General features: G+C 42.9%; 1 protein-coding gene across 3 annotated transcripts in view; it reads right to left on the bottom strand.

Annotated features, from left to right (window-relative positions):
• The window catches only part of METTL21A (methyltransferase 21A, HSPA lysine), a 166,091-nt gene that overhangs the window by 106,767 nt on the left and 37,139 nt on the right, over nt 1-22,185 (bottom strand). Inside the window, exon 2 of one of the 3 annotated variants that reach the window (XM_069615593.1) lies at nt 20,375-20,454. The exons of 1 other annotated variant lie outside the window; for it this stretch is intronic. The gene's annotated coding sequence lies outside the window, so the exon portion shown is untranslated. Of the gene's footprint in view, nt 1-8,819; nt 8,891-20,374; nt 20,455-22,185 lie in introns of all 3 variants that reach the window. One more of the 3 variants, XM_069615592.1, reaches the window with a different exon arrangement.

The raw sequence follows: 22,185 nt of genomic DNA on the forward strand, positions 1-22,185 counted from the left end.
CATTTCATGAGGAGGAGAAAGGCAGCAAATATCGAGAGGCAGACCAGGAGAAATACAAGTTTGCACTTTTCAACAAAACCCTGCGAACCCTAAATGGAGAGAAACTTAAGACCGAGGACAATAGCGAAAGTGTACTGCAGCAGATGTCAACGGTACATGGAGCATATCGATGCCGATAAGCCGGAGCGAGGGAGACTCCTGCTTCCGTGGTACCGGCCTTGACGACAGTGAAAAGCAAAGCCAAGCGGTACATCACAGCCGGTGAGTAGAGGGGAGAACTAATAAGAACCGGGTTGTGGTGAATGAAAGTGGCAAAGTGAGAAAGTTCAAAGAACTGTAAAATTGTAAAGGGGAGACCAGCTGCAGAAGGGGACCGGCACCATGTGGGTGCTGCTCCGAAGAGGCTCTGGTCGATCCCTATTGGAGTAAAACTACAGAAACCAGAAGGCCATAGGGGAGCCGCTATGATAGGTCAAAGTGGTTATACAGGAGGTCGAACAAAATCCCTGTACAGCCGAAAGCCTTTGATCTACAAACTATAAAGAACGCAAGGGAAGTGAATCCTGCAAACATTGAAAGTGGATGTAAAGATGAAGTTGGCAAGAGTGAACCCGACCGAGGGATGCTGACGAGAAGGGGGCAAGTCTAAAGCCACAGGGAAGAGTGTGTTGACAAGAGTGAACCCAGCCGAGGTATGTCCACTGGAACTGTTTGAAAAGACATTAAGATTTGTGAGCGAAGGAAAAGCCGTAGTGAACGCAGAGAAGGGCGGCTGAAAGTAAAGAAGGGTCAGCGCCCGGAAGAGAGGGACCCAGGGGTGAAAAATCAGCCAAAGTGAAACCAAGAAATAAACTTTAATTTATGTTGAAGGAACTTTTATTTGTTATTTGCGTCAGGCCCTTGAAGGCAAGAGACTTTCAAGAGAAACAAGACTTGGCCAACGAGGCTCCTGATAAGCTGGAATGGAACTGTCGACGTGTGCATGGGGAAGCTTTGTGTGTACTGTGCCCAAAGATCCCATCTCAACCTGTGCTCAGAACGTGGGGAAGGAAGATCCAAGCTACCGCATCCTGACATATTATTTAAGAACACTTCTTTCTTTCTTTGAAAATCATCCCACACCCTTTTTTGTATTAGTTGTAAGGTTTGGCAACAGGTTTCTTAGTATAGGCCCTTTTTATTTTGACATACCGCAACAAGACTGCCATATTTTTATTTGCTTGTCGGCGCTTGCTCCCATCTTAGATTTAGGCTTAGAATAGTCGTTTTTCTAACCTGCAAAGTTTAATAAACACCCTTGAACTGTGATTGCTTGTGTCTGTCTTTACTGTTGCCACCATGAGTTCCTCACAGAGGGTCCTGACAAACAAATCCCTCGGTGCCCATGCCTATCCCTCATGGCCGTGACGAGAGGTTCTATCGTCAACACAAACAACAGGGGAGATAAGGGGCCCCCCTGCCGTGTTCCCCTGTACAGGTGTATGGTAGGGGATAACCTATGGGGCCTCATTACAACCCTGGCATTAAGGGGTTAATGGCGCCGTAAAAGGCTGCGGCGCCGTTAGACCCGTAACGCCAGATTCACACTTTAACGCCTGCTTTTTGCAGGCGTTAAAGTCCAAGGCGCTAAGCGACCTTGGTGCTAATTACGGCACCATAATTTACGGTGCCGTAATTAGCGCCTTCCCCATCCCCATTGAGCCCTATGGGGCAAAAATGGGAATGGGGAAGGGGCAATGGTGAATGGGGATTTACCGCCCCGCCAACCTTGGAATGGGGCGGTAAATCCGCCATCCACCATGATGGAATCCGGCATGGACCATGGTACTAATAGCACCATGGTCCTACGCCAGGGTTGTAATGAGGGCCATAGTGTTGGTCCATAGCTTGGCCACCGGCAGTGAATAGAGAAGTTGGGCATATCCTTGGAAAGCCACCCCCAAACCCAAAACGGTGCAGAACCCTCACCAAGTACTGCCAGGACACAGAGCCGATGGCATTCTCTGCATCTAGAGACGCCGCCACCGCCCTGGCCCGCTGATCAATCATGAAGATAATGCCAAAAAGTCTACAGAGGTTCAAGGTTGTAGATCTGGTCGGGACAAATCCCGACGGATCAGGATGTACTAGTTCTACCATATAGGGGAGGAGTTGAGATGCCAAGACCTTCGCAAATGATCTTCACATCCGTGTTTAGTAATGACAGTGGTCGGTATGAAGTGACCTCATTCAGCGGCTTCCCAGGTTTCACTTGGACTACGAGAGAACCCCAGTGACAAGAGACTCCTCTCATACCCGTACCACGTGCGGAGCAAGAATAGCACTGTACTCCATATTCAGCTCAACCCCCCAGCCCATCTGACCCTGGGGCCTTATTGGACGCCAGGGCTGCGATGGCGCTAGCTATTTCCTCTGTAGTAACTGGGGTATCTAGCTCTAGACGCGCTGCATCTGGCAATGCCAGGAGATCAATACCCCCCAAATATTGTGCAAGCTCCTCATCTGTGGTAGTGTCTCTGCAGAAGTATAGGGACTCATAATAACTCTTGAACTCTGCGTTGATATCGTCTGAATTCAGGGTAGCAGGTCAATTTTGACTGCCCCAGCAAGGGCCCGGCCAGGCCGATCGGCCTTACCGTAACATTGGGCAAGCACTGGCCTGGGTATGTATAGCACCTCCCTATCCCCCAGTTCCTCAAATTGCTGTAGGTTGCCCTAAAGGAGCCCAGCCTTTCGTCCTCCCATACGCGTTCACTAAGGGTATAATTTGGGCGTTTCATGTGTTTTCACCATTGTGAGCGAGAAGGAGCGGCTTCCTTTTGCTGCCTACTGCATGAGGGGAGTGTTCTGTGCGTTTTTGCCACTACAAGCGAGGAGGAGTGGCTTACTTTGCTGCCTGCTGCCAAATGAACATTGTGTTAAAAACATCAAATCCGCAGCGTAAGTGGACGGGAAGTGATCAGCGGTGATCACGGAGGATCACAGAGTTCGGCTACAGGGCTTAGAAGAACCAACTGTTGGTGACTGGAAATCTGCCCCTCAGTCCTCCCTCAACTAGACTATTTAGTCTATCCTCTAAAGGTAAAGAGAGTAATTTTGCTATCTTTATCCGTTATAGCGTTGATTCAAATACTCACTTACGAGCAGTGAGAGGCCGGGAGACTTGCCTTTGATCTCAGCCTCATTTTGTAGAGCAGGTGCTTTGAACGATTGTGTAATACAACAGAGCCTCTTATCAGTAGCTCACTTATCCAACAACCTAGCCTAAGATTGGGCACTGACGAGGTACTCCTCACATGCAAAGACTGGGACTGAAATTACTTGCACTCAAAATGCCATCTACCAAGAAGGGCTCACACCTGAAATACAACCTATGTATTCAAAAGGGTAAAACTAAATCACAAGCAACTAGTTCTGTGGAGAGTGTGGATGACAATGCTAAATCAAATAAGAAAGCTAAAAAGCAGATCTCGCCAAATCAAGGAGTTATAATTGGCTTCTTTCTTGTTAATCCCCGGCCTTATACTATCTCTACTGCACAGGAGGAAGTAGATCTTCCTGGAAATAATGGTAGCAACCCCAGGACACGACGAATTTTGGAGACATAGATAATAATTCTTTGCCTGATCTATGTTTAAATATCCAGAGGGGAATGATTCCGGCAGTAACCAATCAGCCAGGCAACAACTCTGTCAACCAACATGAGTCACATGCCAATAAATCTTGTAAACCCTCTAACCCCTCTTTGCCTGCTACCAGATTATCAGCGTCACCCACCTTAGTAATTAGCACAACAGAAACTACACCGTAAAGTGTACTAGAAGCAGCAAAAGATCTCTACCCATGTTCGTCTGATTTAGCAGAGATACAGTCAACTATGGCGGCACTACAATTTGCCTTAAAAATCCTATTGAAAATGTGTGGACGCATCCTGGAAAATACAAACAACATGGTCCCTGCCTATATCTCAACTGATAAAATCAGAGATGAAGCTGACTGTAACCTATCGGAAGCGCTACACATTATTGAAGATCCGGTAATTAACCTGGACTTAGACATAAACTCTAACTCAGCCGACACTTCAGCTATATTTCATACACAGAAACAACGTTGCATGGCAAAAAGGGCAGCAATGAATAAAAGACTGTGCATGGTAGCTTCCCCGTTGGCTGACACTGGACTACCTTAAAAACATTCAAGGAAAGATAAAAAAAGAGCTGCCCAAACTAGAAAACGTAATGCCAATGGAGAGGGGTACTTAACGAGCAGGCTTATCTCAGATAAAGGAAATGAGTCACAAGAAGTGAAATTACCTGAATCCACTTTACCACAACTTCAGAAAGAGGAAGGTAACAATTCCTTTACTCCTAATAAGCCTCTAAGACCAGCCCTCTTGCTGAAAGAAGTACCTACACCACCTAGGGTAAATAGAAAGTCTATCAAGATCGGAATTTTTAACTAGACTCCACTCAGTTCCGCAATTGTGAGTGCTGAAGTCGGACGACTTTGCATATGTGGAGCCACTAAAGGGAACAAACCCAAATGTATCAGCAATCCATTGTACGTTTTTAGCAACAGCCCAAATGCTCAGGACTTACAAAGATGCCCTACTGGTGGTCGACGTGGAAATGGACGCTGATCTGGATAAAGTATACCCAAACTGCCCCAAAAAAAGATAAAGAAGAGGCCAAGAGTGGGGAAATAGTGCCAATACTCCCGACAGGCAAGGAGGTTGGGATGGTTGATATTCAGAATGTACTGAAATGGGTAGCATAATCGCTCCCAGAAGTTGTACTAAACTCCTGAGAGTTTACGATCATATCTTGGAACTGTAGAGGCTTCTCCCATCTGCTGTCTCCCACAGGCTCACTTCCATAAATAATTACGCATAGGTGTATATGTATACAAGAAACATGGTGAACTTCATCCCTGATATTGGATGGCTACATAATCTATCAGTTACTGGCTAAGAAGGGCTTGCGAGGTAGACCATATGGGGGCCTGCTTATTGGTGTTGCTCACACAGTAAAATCAAGTTGCAAACATACTAAATTTGACGACGGCCTTATTGCTGTTGAGGTGAAAAGTTATCTGCGGGGCAACCTGGAAAGTATTCCGTTTGTCAGCCTGTAAAGTCCAACTGGAGCAGAACTGAGAGAGCTAATACAAGAGGCCATGCATGACCTCTTGGTATCCTGGACCCTAACCCCCGGGAATAGAGCCGTTGTGGTATTGGGTGATTTTAAATGCCATATGATAGGGGTGGAGGGGACATTATCTAATCCTAAACTGAAAGCTAAAAGTACTATGGCTCACTCAGAAAATGATCCTGAGGGACTATGCTGGCTGAATTTTTTCGAATGTTGGGAGTTGGAAATGATGAATGGAAGGACAATTAATGACAGCCCTAGTAATTACACCCGGAAGAGCGGCAAATGCCGTAGTACGTTGGACTACCTATTTGTTAGCCAAGTAATGGCATCTCAGGTAAAGGATTTGAAAGTAATCCCAAACACATGGAGTGACCACTCTTCATTACTCCTAACCTTAGATGTCTCAATTGTAAACTCATGGGGAACTACATGTAAATCAGGCAGCAACGTGCATATGTTGGTTGGAGAGGAACATAAGGCAAGGAGCCTGTGCTACATCTGAAGCTTATTTCCCAGAATTCTGCCAATTGTATGCAATGTCGGCAAATGCAATTGAGAATTGGATATGTAGGTTTTCAGGCACACATGCGGCCACAGTAGTGGGTATGATCTCTAGAGTATCAAATAAGAAAAATCCTTTTGATAGACATATTAGAGATGCCAAAAGATCAAGCATCTCGTATGAGTCCTATGTCTTCATCTCCATAACTATTAAAAACAGAAACAGAGCTGAAATATCTAGAGAGGAATCTACGATGGCAGAAAACGGTACAAATAATCTGCTCGAAAAACACTCAAAGTATATAGACCCTTCTATGGGAAGCCAGGGGTAAAGGGAACACCCAATTAATTAATCCCATTGGAGCACAAGAATGGGTTAGCTTCCTTGAAAGTCGCAATGCACCGATGAGCACAGCGTGTTCAGACCCACTAATCGAAGTTCCACTATGTCCTCCATTTGAAGTATCTTACGACCAACTGCTCGAAAAGATCAATAAGTTAAAATCTTATTGTGCGCCAGACCCAAATGGGCTGGCCAATATAGTAATTAAGAGCAAGCCGGAATTTTGGGCCATATTATTGACAATTATGTTTGAAAAGTCTTATTAGAAGGTAAAATAGCATCATCCTGGCAATCTGCCATATTAATTCCTGTTTTTAAGAAAGGCAACAAGCTGGATCCTAGTAATTACAGGCTCCCGTCTATGCTCGACTCGACTGGCAAACCTTTTGCTACCTTTCCTACTTAACAAATTACAATACTGGGTAGAAAAGACACATATTCTGCAAATTCCAAAGTGGATTTAGACAGGGATACTCCACTACTCATAATCTTGCAATCATGGACCTATTGCGCACAAGAGCCAGGAAGAAAGGGAATCCACCATTATACGCACTATACGTAGATTTCAAAGCCGCATTCGACTTAATACCAAGAGATAAACTATGGTCTAAATTAAAGATCATGGGCTGCCCTGAAGGACTACTCTACTATCTTAGACTATTACACCAAAACACCTTTGTGTCCCTCAAACTCGATCAACAGGGCAATATGAAAAGTAAGGTAATGCAGAATAGGGGGGTGAAAAAGGGCTGTGTAATGGCCCCTCTTCTATATAATTTATATGTATATGATATTCCGTTGGCAATTACATCAGCCCATAACTGTCCCCCCAGAATAGGTCAGGCGCATTGGCCGGTTTTAGCCTATGCAGATGACCTGGTAATATTTTACCTTACATTTAGCTGTCTGCGCAGCTCCGCTCAAGCCCTTTGGACATACGCTGACAGCAATGGTCTCATAATCAATCGAGAAAAGACCCAAATTATGGTATTCTCCAATAAGAAATGTGCCCCTCCTAGACTAATTATCCGTGACTCGGAGATCCTGTATGCCCCCCATTACAAAGATCTTGGTATCGAATTCGACATCAGTGGCGACCACACCACGTGTAAACAATCACAAAACATTAGAGCTTCTCAGGTTGCAGCGCTGATTCATCATTTCCCTATCAAATAAGGAGGTTACACTTGGTGGGACACACGCCAACTATATATCCAGGTTTTCGTTCCCATGATAACCTATGGTCTGTAGGCCCTCTTGCATATAGATCTCAAATGGCTTCAGGTTATGGAGGGTAAATTCTGGTGGAAGATCCTTGGTTTACCGGTATGTGTTTCGATGGCTATCATCAGACTGGAACTAGGTCTGATCTCCTTAAAAGCTATCGTCTAGAAAAAAGGGCAGCCCTTTATCAAAAAATGTGTAGCAATACGGATAACGCTCTATTGACAACTATACATCAGGAAGCATCCAAAACATACACAACTTGCACATTGAAGGACGCCATGGAAAAACTCTACACTGAGATATGCTGGTCCGCCAGATGGGGGGAACGACACAGCGAAAATGCAGAATTCATTAGCCAAGCGCATAGAACTTTGGGATTGGCTGGAGAATTATGCTCAACTCAGTGGTTTAAAAAAATATCAGTTTGTGCCATATTTGCCACACACATTTAAGAAGCCGCAGCGTTATCTCATCCTTTGCCCCGCTAATAGACTTGGATGATTCATTCTACTCATGAGACTAGCACAACATCCTACCCTGACTGTTACGGGCACCATCAGTAAGACTCCTATTCTCGATCGATTTTGCCGAATGTGCAAAAATCAAGATATATTAGAGTAAGCTAAACATCTGCTGACTGAGTGCCCTGCCATGTCAGGGATTTACAAGCTCCATTTTGGTACACATGTCCACAACTTGGAATTAATTGGGGAAATTATCTTTTGGCTCGGCTGTATCAACACCAAGAGCATTCAATTGCTCACTGCAATATATTCTGTCTGGCTGATGATTGCAACCCTATTGGGAATTTCAATATAGGGAAATGGAGTTTATTTAGTGCAAGGCTACACTTAAACACTTAAATGGGTATCGATTAGAGGACTATGCCACATTATAATGGGAACATATAAAATAAGTCTTAAAATGAAATGATATAGGAACATCAGTAATTGAAATGGTTCTTCCTTTGGCAAAGGTTTTTGATTCTTACTTATATAAGGATGAGCCTTGAGAGATGTAATGAATTGTCAAATGACTTAAACAGCATATAGTAGATTGTGATCCAAGAATGATTAAGAGTAACCCACTAAAGTATAATTTATGGTACAATGTGTATGTCATTATATGTGATTACAAGTTATTTTATCTCTTTTGAATATTGAACTTTTCCTTTTGCTTGATGTTATATATATATATATATATATATATATATATTATTACCATTTAGTATAAGAAATCTTATGTTAAATTATTGTATATTTTATTATGTTTTTGATTTTATGTAACTATGTGTAAACTTTATTTATAAACTATTTCACATTAACAATAAATTACAAGGCATCATTTAGTTTTAAAAAATTGATTAGCAGATTTTGCTAATTAAATTTTTTTTATTAGCAAATGAACTAATTTGATTAGCAATTTTGTACTAATATTGAATGTAACCAGAATTAATTGTACCCCAAGATATAGAATTAGCAAGAATGCAGAAATGATTTCTATGTACCTCTGAAGTATAACATCAGTGCAATGTATGTAAAATGTAAAGGTTTGCTGCAAGATATTTTTAGAATAAAACGTTGGGCTAGGCTTACCTCTCAGAGCCGTTGTTATCAAGTGGGAAGGTCCTCTCTGCCTAATCTTCCTCTACACTGCAGACCAATTCCTACAAAATAGGCAAAAAGCAACTAATTTACCGGCTACCCACAACAATGCACACTCACTCTGGAGGGGGGTGGGGGCCTCGAGAATCGACAGCCGAACAAATGCCAGCGCAGCCACTTGCCAACACACAGCCCAGCAATCAGGGACAGCGTTGGGGCCTTTCGCCTTTACAAACAAGTGAGGCCTCGAGCCTCTTGGGGGGGAGGAGGTCCAGCAACTGCCCCCATGGTTCCAGTCCGCAAACTGGCCAGTGTAAAGCTTCCTACTAGCTCTGGCTGCTTGCCTTGTGATAAATAAGGCAGCTAACCTCCATGCACCACTGCAGGCTGCTCGGACTGGCCTATATAGGGCAATAGGCCCATGGCTTAACCAAAAACGCAAAAGGCGTGTGTGGGCCCATATCTATTGGGTCAAAGTGAGCCACCTTTTTGTCCAATGTGGCCCAGTTTGATGAGTTACTGAAGTCCAGTAACTCATCAAACCGGCCCTATAGTTTTGACCAGTGTTGCTGAATTAAAATGTACAATTTGCCTCACCTCCCCCTTGGGTTATTCAAACAATGTCACAAAAGGAATTAATTCACTGTGGAGACTTTTTCGGTTGGTGCCAGAGACAATTGTATGCCCCAGTCCGACCGTGCCCCACTGTTTCCACCATCAGCAGTGGGGAGGTCTGTGGGCACACATCAGAGTCCCCTCCATGGTTCTATATCTGGTCCTGCACCCTGGTATCTATAATGTGCTCTTATTTAATGACCTTCACTGTATGACCAGTGGCATAGCTAGGAGGGGGGCAGTGTCCCTTGTGCCCCCCCTACCTAACCTGATGAAAAACAACTAAGGTGAAATTTCCAATTTCGGTACTGCAAATTTCAGGGAAAACCTTTGTATTGGTTCTTGGAGTTTACATGCAAATGCCTTTTGTCCAATGCAATTTGGGTGGTTGTGAAAAGGCAATTTAATGAAATATGCATATTTCAATTTGAACCGCAGATTTCTGACGTCACATCACATTACAACATAGTTTACCTTTTTAACCTGTGGGCAGAGCGCGGTTTTGTGTGACTCACTGTGGGCAGGGCATAAATCTCAGGAATTTTGATTTTCAAACGTAGGCAGGTATGGGTGCTGGGTGTTAGAGAGCGCCTGCCGTAATAGAAGAGGCCTTCTACGAGCACAAGGCTGCGTTATTACGGCGGGTGCTGGGTGTTACAGAGCAGGCGCTCTAACTTTCACATCTAACTCTTGTCACCTCCGTTGTGGTGTACCACAGGGTTCTGCTTTGTCCCCTATTCTTTTCAACAATTATATTTTTCTGTTGTTGCGCTTCATCTGCTCCTTCGGCGTCAGGTGCTATCTTATGCCGACAACACCCAAATCCTGATTCCACAGCTGAACCGCAGCAATGGAAAATGCCCGACCCCCAACACGGGCGCGACAGAAGGAGGCCATACATAGCAAGCCAGCTGATGTTGAGCGCAGTGAGTGCTTAGGAAGATAGCGCACAAACTTAGTTCAGAGATACTCCGCTCCCTCATTGTACAGAGCCCGATGGACAATACATAACGATTTGAAGTATATACGCTGAGCCAGTGGAGGGAGCGCAGAACTGGTGAAATATGGGCCCCATGCAGTGACCCCGTCACAACCCGTGCTGCCAGATTTTGAAGTCGTTGAAGTCGGTAAATCAGACCCTTGGGCTGCACCAGGTAAGAGAGTTGCAATAGTCATAATCTTTCTTGCACTTAGGGTCCCAGACCCCTACTTCACTTATAGTTGGTCCTTTAAAGTCTCTCTCAAAGTTTTCTTCCCACTATTAAACTTCAGGGTAATTTTACCCTTCTTATGGGGTTCCCAGATCTGTCCTCCGTTCCGAAGCAGCTAGCCCAGGCAAGCCCCAACCTTCAGGCAGCTTCCATTCGAGCTCCAGCCGTCTTCAGGAGTCGATCTCTTCTGCCCCTTTTCCTCCGCACCAGCCACAGCGTCTCCGTAGCTGCTGCTTGCTGCTACTCTGCTTTGCTCCCTCCCTATTGCTATGATACAAATGCCAAACCATTAGGTTTTTAGGAAAACCTTAAAACATATCTATTTTAATTATTGCGGTTGATTGGCTGACTTGTTATCTAGGTGTTAGTTACTTTCCTCTCCAGCGCCATGATGCCCTCGGGCGACCGTGAGCTATACAAGTGACCATAACATAACATAACAACCCGTCCGGCAGCACACCTCGCTTTTCAACTCTCACCAGCAATCAATCGCCTCCAAATTCAGCCTGGCACAGCTGAAGTATGGGCGGCACACAATGCGACCTTGCCAAGAGAAAGGTAGGGCTCGCAGAAGGATTAATTTATATTAGGATCTTGCAACGGCCGCAGCTCCAGTATCAAGCGTCCATTCCAGTTGCCGCTCAGCAGCACCCCCCCCCATGATATCCTAGTTTTCTTAGCACGTCCAGCTAGTTCTCTGCAAGAACTTTTAAACACTATTGAATCATATGCCTCTGTGTCACGTTATACACTCAACATCAATGCATCTGAAATCATCCCACTTAACTATTGTTTTAAAAGCGACACAGCACACTGCGGTTTAAAATGGCAAAAAGAAGCAAGTAAATACAGGGTTTGAAATTATAAGATGAGCAGAAGCCAAAACCAGATCCTGGGTGTTGGGCATCAGCCAGTAGGCAGGAGCTACTGATGGGGAAACAAGTGTGAGTACAGCACAATGCGCACATGAAGTGCACACTAACTTGTTGCTGATTATTTATAATCCATTATATTGAAATGTGTTTTAATTCTTTTTTAGTTACATTCTCAAATACTCAAAGTTAATGTCACAAAAGCATGTTAGTAAGGTGCCAGTTGGCACGGGAAGCCAAAACAAGCTCCTAGTAACTGTTGGTTTTAAGCTAAACAGGCTCCCCTAGGTTAGAAGCAGGAGCTAAATAGCTCCCAGCAATGTTGATCCCTGAAATACTTGGGCATATGATCAAACATCAAACCAGAGAGCCGTCCCCGACTCCAGTGGGAGCTGGGGTGATCAATGAAAACCCCAGTTTACAAATAGAACGATAACTCTTCTGTCTATTTGTAAACATTGTGTATATGAAAAGCATATGATTACTACTTAGGTTTCATTGAATTTATATACAAGTTTCATTAATAAACTAGGTTGTAATTTGGATGCAACCAAGTTGTGCTTATTGTTTCTTCAGATAATTGTTTCATTGTTGTGGGTTGCAGCAGTGTTACCCCTTCGGGGCACACTACATTCAAAGTGAACATTGTGATTAGATAGCACTAAATTATTCCTGGTGGGAACACGCTTTTCTGGTTTTTCATATCGTTCAATCGTGATATGTCTAATGGAAGAGAATTCAACTGAAAAATCAATCTAACTCATTAAAACCAAATTAGATTCTTAGCCACAAAGTCTTTATCATGGTGGGTCAGAGTAGGAAGAATTAAAATGATTGTCACTTCCCATAATCAATTACACAATAGCTATGTTCCTTCTTCTCCCCAAACTCGTATTAAAAAATGTAGACACAGTGTTAAACTAGTTTCTATGGAACAGAAAAAGAGCGAGAAACAGCTTAAAGAAACAAACTCCTGAAATACCTTAGTGGGCCTCAACCACACAATCTTAATTGATTACAAATTTGCATTCAAATGCAGACACCACTTGCACTGGCTTAATTGTGACAACCAAAAATATATTGCATAGTGGCTTCACCTTGAAAAATAAATCAACCTTCCTTTGCATTTAGATGCCTTACCAACAATGTCAACAAAGAGAAAAAGACTGACTAACCCCAGGATATCGTCCCTGGTTCCCTAGTGAAAGCCCCTTCCCATGAGGCTAGGGAAAGGGAGGTGAGGATGCGATACGATTGTCCCCTTGGGGGTGGTACTCAGCGGGTGGATCTCATGGGAGGGAATCCCCCTTGTGGAATTGGGGACGATTATCAGGGAAGAACGCAGTATACCCCTCCCTCATCTCCCTACCCTCACAAGTTAACATGATTCCACACTCTTCCATGTACCCATTTAAGGTAGAGAATCACCTTTCAAAATATCGGGCTGAGGAAGAGTAGAGACTCCCTGTATGAATCTTGCAAAAGTACTGAGACAAAGAAGATTTCAACAACCCTGTTGCGAGGAACAACATTAGTACTGGGAGGAAGAGGGGGGGCGTAGAGTAATGGAGAGCGCTCTACGGAACCAACTCCAGCAGTCTAGTCAATATGGACAATCAGTACGCTGCTGAGACAAAAAGAGAAGATTTTGTTCAGCCCTCCCTCGATGATCCGCATACAGGTTGGTGGAGCAGAGAAGGGAGACCAGAGGAACCAGGATGCGAGAGAAGCGGAAGCCTCCAGAGAGGGCCAGAGGAAGAAGGGTCCTTAGCCCTGCTGGAAGCAGACTACGGATGTCTGCCTGAGAGAAGAGATTGTACCACGCACACCAGCAAAGCAGAGTAGCAGCAAGCAGCAACTACGGAGACGCTGTGGCTGGTGCGGAGGAAAAAGGGCAGAAGAGATCGACTCCTGAAGCCGGCTGGAGCCCGAATGGAAGCTGCCTGAAGGTTGGGGCTTGCCTGGGCTAGCTGGTAGGAACGGAGGACAGATCTGGGAACCCCATAAGAAGGGTAACATTACCCTGAAGTTTAATACTGGGAAGAAAACCTTTGAGAGAGACTTTAAAGGACCAACTAATGTGAAGTTGGGGTCTGGGACCCTATGTGCAAGAAAGATTATGAAGAAGTAATTAGAGATGGAACAAGGGTCTGGGAACACCAAATGCAGAGAAACTATTACAACCAGCATGTAAGTAATAATAGTGCTAGGCAGGATAGTGAACCAGGTCCACCTTACAAATAGCAGAAGAACTGAAAAGCATAAAGGAGGTCAAGGGAATAAACCATACCCCTGTGAGTTGTGAGTTGTAAAAACATGAGGAGGCCAGGGAAGAAACATACCCCTTGGCATTGTGAACTGTGAAAGCATAAGGAAGTCAAGGGAAGAGCCATATCCCTTGATAGTTTGAATTGTGATGTGAAGTAGGGGTCTGGTACGCTAAGTGCAAGAAAGCTTATGAAGAAGTATTTACAGATGGAACAAGGCAAGGGTGTGCCAACCCCAAATACACTATTACAACCAGTATGGAAGCAACAGTAGTGCCTGGCAGGATAGTTAACCAGACAACAACCACACAGAGACACAGAGCCATTTACCGACGTGTTGACCAGACTCTTGAGAGAAAATACTGGACAATCCTTAGACAAAAGATCAAACACGTCCGCTTGTTACCTCTCCTTGTCCTCACCAGGTCCTATCACCTTAGTACTTTTAACATATAGGTACTAACTCTCTACACAATAACCATCATTACACCAAAAACAATTCACAATTTTATTTCATATACATCACACATCGTCATATCACCATCGAAAACAATGTAAAATTTCAAAAATTCCTAAAAACCTTTTACAACCATTATCATAAAATACAATTACAAACCATACAAAAAACCAGTGTTGTGCTCAACCCTGTAACATCCTGCCTATACAAAACTAGATAATGTACAGTGCCTTAAAGGACATCACTATGCCTAAAGAAAACACAATGGTCAGTAGCTCACAGGTTTCCTTTACATAATAGATACCTCATGCCATTTACTAAGTACATTCATACCCCTTTCGGTGCTACCATGGGGTTAGTCTCAAGTGAATTTACAATGCTCTTTAAGTATTGTCACAAGCTTACAATACTCTTCACTTGCCCAACATGTTTCGTTCAACAATTAAGTTCCATATAATACTCCAGAACTTCATCAGGGGGACCATCTGTACCCTTAAACCTTCTCTCTTCTTCTATGGTTGGTTCAACACTTCTAAACACTTCACTTTAGGTGACATTCAAATACTAAAATTTTAAATATACTTCACACAATTCTTGACCTGGGGAGACACAATGTGGGAAAATAACAAGAAACATTAATCAGTATTATATAATTTACTATTGTTCTACCTAGTTAGTACCTGTGTTTACTAAACTAAGGCTTACCGTGTCACATCCCCACAAAAGTCGCTTGACAACGGTTAATTAGGGGAGGATCCCAACATCTATGTCGGACCACTCAATACCTGGAAAAACACAAACAGAAAAAACTATCACACGGTATACAATCTATGTATGAAGCCACTTCTCATCCCATCACTGTCAGGGTATGTTCGCTACTGGACCTTATCCTCATTTCAAATCATCGTTCTTTAATTTATTGTGTCTTCTCAAAGAGTGGACTCCCACCTGTCTGAGCTTTCAGTGCTAGTAACCTTGTTGTTATCTCCCTCCACCGCTCTTCAATTCAAACAACCATATCTCACATTAAAGGTTGCATACAAGGTACACTTTTTTATGGGGCCGAGTTCCGTACCCTGCGCAGTGACAAAAGGAAAACATCCTTTACCTCATCTCCACGAGGATTGTACAGTCCATTGCACATCCGAACGTAACCCGACGTCAGCTTTCTTGCTAGCTTGCGCGAGTAAACAAAGCCTCTAACTCCTGCTACGGCAATCCGTTAGCGCCGCGTCTTATTATTCACCGGGTGGACTTCTACAGTGAAACAAGAATAACACGCCCTCTGTAAATCACACACGGGCGTTGTGGTCACCACGCTCAGTATGCTTCTGCTCTCTGTTAGCCAAACCGCACGGGATTCACTTACCTACTACTCATGCTGTAGAAACGCCGTCTGTTTCATCTTGTCTTCGAACGTAGTGTACGCTACCGATACTGGTGAAGAGGTTATCTCATTATCGCTGCAGCATCACGTGACGACTTCCGGAATCACTACACGTAATACGTCCTAAACGAAAACATCACGTGAGTGCTTCCGTATCGATACGTGTGTCGCAACACGTCTTGATCACCTTTCGCGGAACATTAACTTGTTCCTGCCCTCACGAAAACACAATCTCGCCAATCATGAAAAAAAATGTGTCTTTAGTGCTCACCTCTCTGCACCAGGGTAGAGCACCTGTATTTTATTCACTGGGCTCCATTGGGAAAATGATGTACGATCGTTCGGGGTCTTATTACCTGTTCCAATCTCCAGTGTTCGTTTAAAAATGTGTTAAACTACAAACTAGAACCTCACCATGTCTTAAGGTCTCCTGCCACTAGTCCACCAGTTTGAGTAAAGATGGAATAAACCACTGCTACATTAACTGTCATCTGGTCACTATGTAGGTCTATGAGAAAGCAGGGTCACCTCTCACTATGCACTATTGTAAAAGCAGCCATAATCAGTTTGAGTAAAGATGGAATGAACAACTGTGTATTAACTGTCATCTGGTCACTATGCAGGTCTATGCGATAGCAGGGTCACACCTCACTAGGCCATATTGTCAAAGCAGCCATAATCAGAATTTCCAATTACCTATTTCATTAAGTCCTGTGGTGGCTAAGTCTCTCAAAAAGATCAGCCATTGTTCTTTATACTGCAATTTCCTTAAGTCAGCATCGGAATGATTGGTTCTTTCAGATTGCCACAACACTGTCCATTTCAATTCCTCTACATTATGACCCATTATAATAAAGTGACTGACCATCGGAGCTAGCATGTTCTGATTACGGATGCAACTCCTATGTTCACCTATTCTTGTGGTCACTCTCCGTTCTGTCATGCCTATATAAATTCTTTAGCATGGACACCATACTTCATAGATTACATGCGTCGAGTTACAATTCGTAAACTTAGTCTGCTGCCACAATTTTGGAAGTTTCAAGTCCACCTCTTTTGTTCTGCAAGTGTATTTACAATTTACACATTTGCCACACGGGGAATGTCCTACTAATGTAGGTAAACCCCAGGATTGTGTAATGCTGATTTGGTCCTTCGATTTCAAGGCAATGTCATTTTTAGTTAGCAGTTCTTTCAAATTCGGCGCTCTCTTGTATGCACATAAAGGCCTTTCTAGTGGGCTTTCACCCCCTGCAAGTATGTGCCAGTTCTTTTTAATGATTTAGATAACTTCATTAGTTCTTTCTTTGTAAGTACTTACAAACACAATCTCACTTTTGTCATGACTTTTCGGATGATATTCTAGTAGTGCATCCCGGTGATTATTAATCGATCTTTTATAAGCTCTTTTAACGATTTTCTTGGGATACTCCCTTCTTAACAGTTTAATTTTCAATTGTTCGGCTTCTTCATGGAAAGTTGAATTCAATGTGCTATTTCTTTTTAACCGAAGGAATTGCCCAAACGGTAAGTTTTCTCTTGTATGCCTGGGATGAAAGCTATTAAAACTCAACAAGGCATTTTTATCTGTTTTTTTGTGAAATTGTTTCACTTGTAATATTTTCTGTACACTATCAACCCAGATCGTAATGTCCAAGAAGTCAATCTTCTCTGAACTATGGGTGCAGGTAAACTATAAATATCTATTCCGTCGGTTAATCCATTCAAAGAACTCTAAAAAGGAGCTCACAGTGCCTTCCCATATCAAAAAGATGTCATCAATGAATCTACGCCATAAGACGATTTTAGAAAGAAATGGGTTGGTGGTTTGGTAGATATGTTGTATTTCAAAGTTTTCTACATAGAGGTTAGCAGCCGTTGGTTCCACTGGCGTGCCCATGGCTGTGCCATGAATCTGATGGTATAATTCACTGTTGAATATGAAATAATTTTCCGTTAGCGCCATCTCCGCGCACCACAGAATAAAACTGTTTGGTGTCACTCCTGTAGTCCTCTTAGCTAGTAAACATTTTCAAGTACCTCTAGTGTATCGTGTTGGGGTATGCACGTGTATAACGCAACTACATCTAGGCTAACTAAGAGATGGATTTCAGGATCGAACGTCATATGTTCAATGGAATTTATAACCTCTGTTGTATCTTGTATGTATGAAAACATCTCCAACACGAATGGTTTAAGGAATTTGTCTGCAAATTTTGCAAGTGGTTCCAACAGCGACCCAGTACCTGAAACAATTGGACGACCCGGGGGTGTAAGTAGTGATTTGTGAATTTTGGGCAAGGTGTAAAATTTCGGAACAGAAGGTCTGGATACAATGAAATATTCATATTCTTGTTTAAAGATCCATTCTCTCACGAATGCCTTCTCTACTTTGTCTCTAATCAGACTAGATAGTCTTCCAGACGGGTCATCTGTTAACTTCCGATAATAAGAATCCTCGCCAAGTTGTCGTTTGCATTCTGTAATATAGGCTTCCCTATTTTGAATCACCACTGCTCCTCCTTTATCTGCCTTGCGTATGATGATACTGTGGTTTGTGGCCAATGACTTTATAGCTTTTTTCTCCTCATTACTCAAATTTTGAAATTTGGAAGGAACGCTCTCGTTCTCCATTTCACGAAGGTCATGCCATACTCGTCTAGCAAAAACTATAGCCTCAGGTGTGTAGCTAGCTACAGGAGGATCAAAATTAGATTTTTTCCTTAGTCCACTTTCATTCTCAGTTCTTTCAAATTCTTTATCCATGAAGTACTTTTTCAAATGAATCTTCCATATTAAAAGTTCAATCTCAGTTCTAGTCTGAAACTTATTGTAATGTGTGGTAGGGACAAACCCTAGACCATGGTTCAAAACTATCTTCTCAACAGTGTTAGGAGTATATTTAGATAAATTAACTAGTAGGGATGGTTGCTCCGAGTTCTGCGCTCTTCTGACTCCCACTCGTTCGCTATCTCTCGCTCCTCCAAAAAAGAAACCGTGGAAGTGGAGGGTTGTTGTTGTTGTGGTCCTGAGTTATATGGATTGTTCATACCACCTCTACGTTGTGCGCGCCTATTTTGATAGTTCCCTCTCTGTTGCCGACCTCTCTTTCTATATGGTCTCTGGCCTTGTCCACTCTGAAAGCTACCGTCGTTAGAACTGCCCGAGCTGTATGAAGTATACCCTTTCCTGTTTTGTCTCTGTTGGCCATATCCTCTTTGTTGTTGCTGTTGTACTCCTTGAGGTACATAACCATCTTTAGTATATTGATAAGCTCCTTCATGTGAAAAATGTATCAGGTCTTTTTTCATCCGTTCGATTCGGTGTTTCGTACAGAAACTTTTAAAGTCCTTCATTTCTCGTGTGATCTTTAATGTCATTTCTCTTGCTGTGTCAATTGTCAGAATTACCCAGTCTCTGCCACATTTATCGGCTATGTAACTCCACTGGATGACGAACTCCTTGTTGTCCAGAAATAAACGTGGTTCGTTCCGTACGATCAGCCCAGTGGGTAGGGTACCTGACCGTAGGTACTCAATCATGATGGACCCATGTAATTCGATACGTATGAACCTCTTTTTCGTTTGCACTAGTTCATCCCAATTACTGAAGTTCACAGCCAATGGTCCTTCGCCTTCTTCAGAGAAGAAAGATGCTTGAGCCAATAGCTCTTCCACGTATTTCGCGTCATAACTCTTTGTTTTATCTGCAGCCATGGTTCTGAAGTGTCAAATGAGACTCTTCTAGTCGACACTCCTACAAGACTGTGGCTACTTGATTAGTACCGCTCAAGTGATTTTCTGTCGTGTTCCTCAAACTAATTATAAACAACCCTTTTATTCGTGTCTCACAGGCTCACCCGCACTCACCATCCAACAACCACACAGAGACATAGAGCCATTTACCGACGTGTTGACCAGACTCTTGAGAAAAAATACTGGACAATCCTTAGACAAAAGATCAAACACGTCCGCTTGTTACCTCTCCTTGTCCTCACCAGGTCCTATCACCTTAGTACTTTTAACATATAGGTACTAAGTCTCCACACAATAACCATCATTACACCAAAAACAATTCACAATTTTATTTCATATACATCACACATCGTCATATCACCATCTAAAACAATGTAAAATTGCAAAAATTCCTAAAAACCTTTTACAACCATTATCATAAAATACAATTACAAACCATACAAAAAACCAGTGTTGTGCTCAAACCTGTAACATCCTGCCTATACAAAACTAGATAGTGTACAGTGCCTCAAAGGACATCACTATGCCTACAGAAAACACAATGGTCAGTAGCTCACGGGTTCCCTTTACATAATAGATACCTCATGCCATTTACTAAGTACATTCATACCCCTTTCGGTGCTACCATGGGGTTAGTCTCAACTGAATTTACAATGCTCTTTAAGTATTGTCACTAACTTACAATACTCTTCACTTGCCCAACATGCTTCGTTCAACAATTAAGTTCCATATAATACTCCAGAACTTCATCAGGGGGACCATCTGTACCCTTAAACCTTCTCTCTTCTTCTATGGTTGGTTCAACACTACTAAACACTTCACTTTAGGTGACATTCAAATACTAAAATTTTAAATATACTTCACACAATTCTTGACCTGGGGAGACACAATGTGGGAAAATAACAAGAAACAATAATCAGTAATATATAATTTACTATTGTCCTACCTAGTTAGTACCTGTGTTTACTAAACTAAGGCTTACCGTGTCACATCTCCACAAAAGTCGCTTGACAACGGTTAATTAGGGGAGCATCCCAACATCTATGTCGGACCACTCAATACCTGGAAAAACACAAACAGAAAAAACTATCACGCGGTATACAATCTATGTATGAAGCCACTTCTCATGCCATCACTGTCAGGGTATGTTCGCTACTGGACCTTATCCTCATTTCAAATCATCGTTCTTTAATTTATTGTGTCTTCTCAAACAGTGGACTCCCACCTGTCTGAGCTTTCAGTGCTAGTAACCTTGCTGTTATCTCCCTCCATCGCTCTTCAATTCAAACAACCATATCTCACATTAAAGTTGCATACAAGGTACACTTTTTTATGGGGCCCCGAGTTCCGTACCCTGCGCACTGACAAAAGGAAAACATCCTTTACCTCATCTCCACGAGGATCGTACAGTCCATTACACATCCGAACGTAACCCGATGGCAGCTTTCTTGCTAGCTTGCGCGAGTAAACAAAGCCTCTAACTCCTGTTACGGCAATCCGTTAGCGCAGCGTCTTATTATTTACAGGGTGGACTTCTACAGTGAAACAAGAATAACACGGGTAGTTAACCAGGTCTGCTATACTAAGTAAAAAAGCCACAAGACGAACTATAATAGTACATGGCAGGATAGTGAACCAGATCCACCTTACAAATAGCAGCGGAACTGAGATATCATAAAGGAGGCCATGGGAAGAAACCATGCCCCTTTGCATTTTGAGTTGTAAAAACCTGAGGAGACCAAGGGAAGAAATCATATCCCTTGGCATTGTAAGTTGTGAAAGCCTGAGGAGGTCAAGGGAAGAAACCATACCACTTGGCAATGAGAGTGGTGAAAGTCTGAAGGAAACCAAGGGAAGAAACATACCCCTTGGCATGGTGATCTTTGAAAGCATAAGGAAGTCAAGGGAAAAGCCATACCCCTTGACATTGGGAATTGTGAAGGAAGCCAAGGGGAGAGCCATACCCCTTGACATTGTGAACTGTGAAAGCCTAAAGAAACAAGGGAAGAGCTATACCCCTCGACATTGTGAGTTGTGAAACCCCAAGGAGGACAACGAAAGGGCCCTATCCCTTGGTGTTAGGAAATGTGAAGAGCCAGAGAGAAGGGACCCATCTCCCTGGTATTGTGAATAGAATAAGTGCTATGAAGAGACTTCCTTTTGTCTATTATTGTTGGAGAAATCCTCCAAGAGAACTGTTAGAACTTTCTTGTTTATATTGGGAGAACACGTCTCATCACCAGGTGGTGAACACAGAGCTCAGTCCAGAAGAAGGGAGTAACTTTTCTGGGTTAAGAAGATCATCGTTTTTCCTTAGTTAAAGAATGTAAGAGATGGGAATAGGTTTTGACACACAACGGTGAACTATTTGCTTTTTACGGACATTCTGACCGAATCTTTAGTAATGAGTTGAGGCAAGAAAACCCCCCCTCTTAGTAATAGGGACAGTTAGGTTTTTGTTTCCTATTTTATTTTATCCAACATAAAAGTCACTTATGTGTCGATCTACTCCTTCCGCACCCTTACACAGACCATACTTCCTTATATCGTTTACAAAAATCTGAGATAGCTAATCATAAAAGGTTCATGGATTTATGCCAACGACAATCATGTAATCGCTCTTCCCTAGGTGTTTTACCTTTCATGAATGGTATCTCCAGCACCTCACAGATCATTTCATAAATATACATATGGTAAAAGAAACTGAAGTCCATGGAAATGGTAAGCCTAAGGCATTCATGGTAATCGGACACCGGTACAATGCTCTGACATTCAGTGGCATAAAATGTGGAC

This window comes from Ambystoma mexicanum, chromosome 9, assembly GCF_040938575.1.
Source record: "Ambystoma mexicanum isolate Mex_15411 chromosome 9, UKY_AmexF1_1, whole genome shotgun sequence".
Classification (NCBI taxonomy): Eukaryota; Metazoa; Chordata; class Amphibia; order Caudata; family Ambystomatidae; genus Ambystoma; species Ambystoma mexicanum.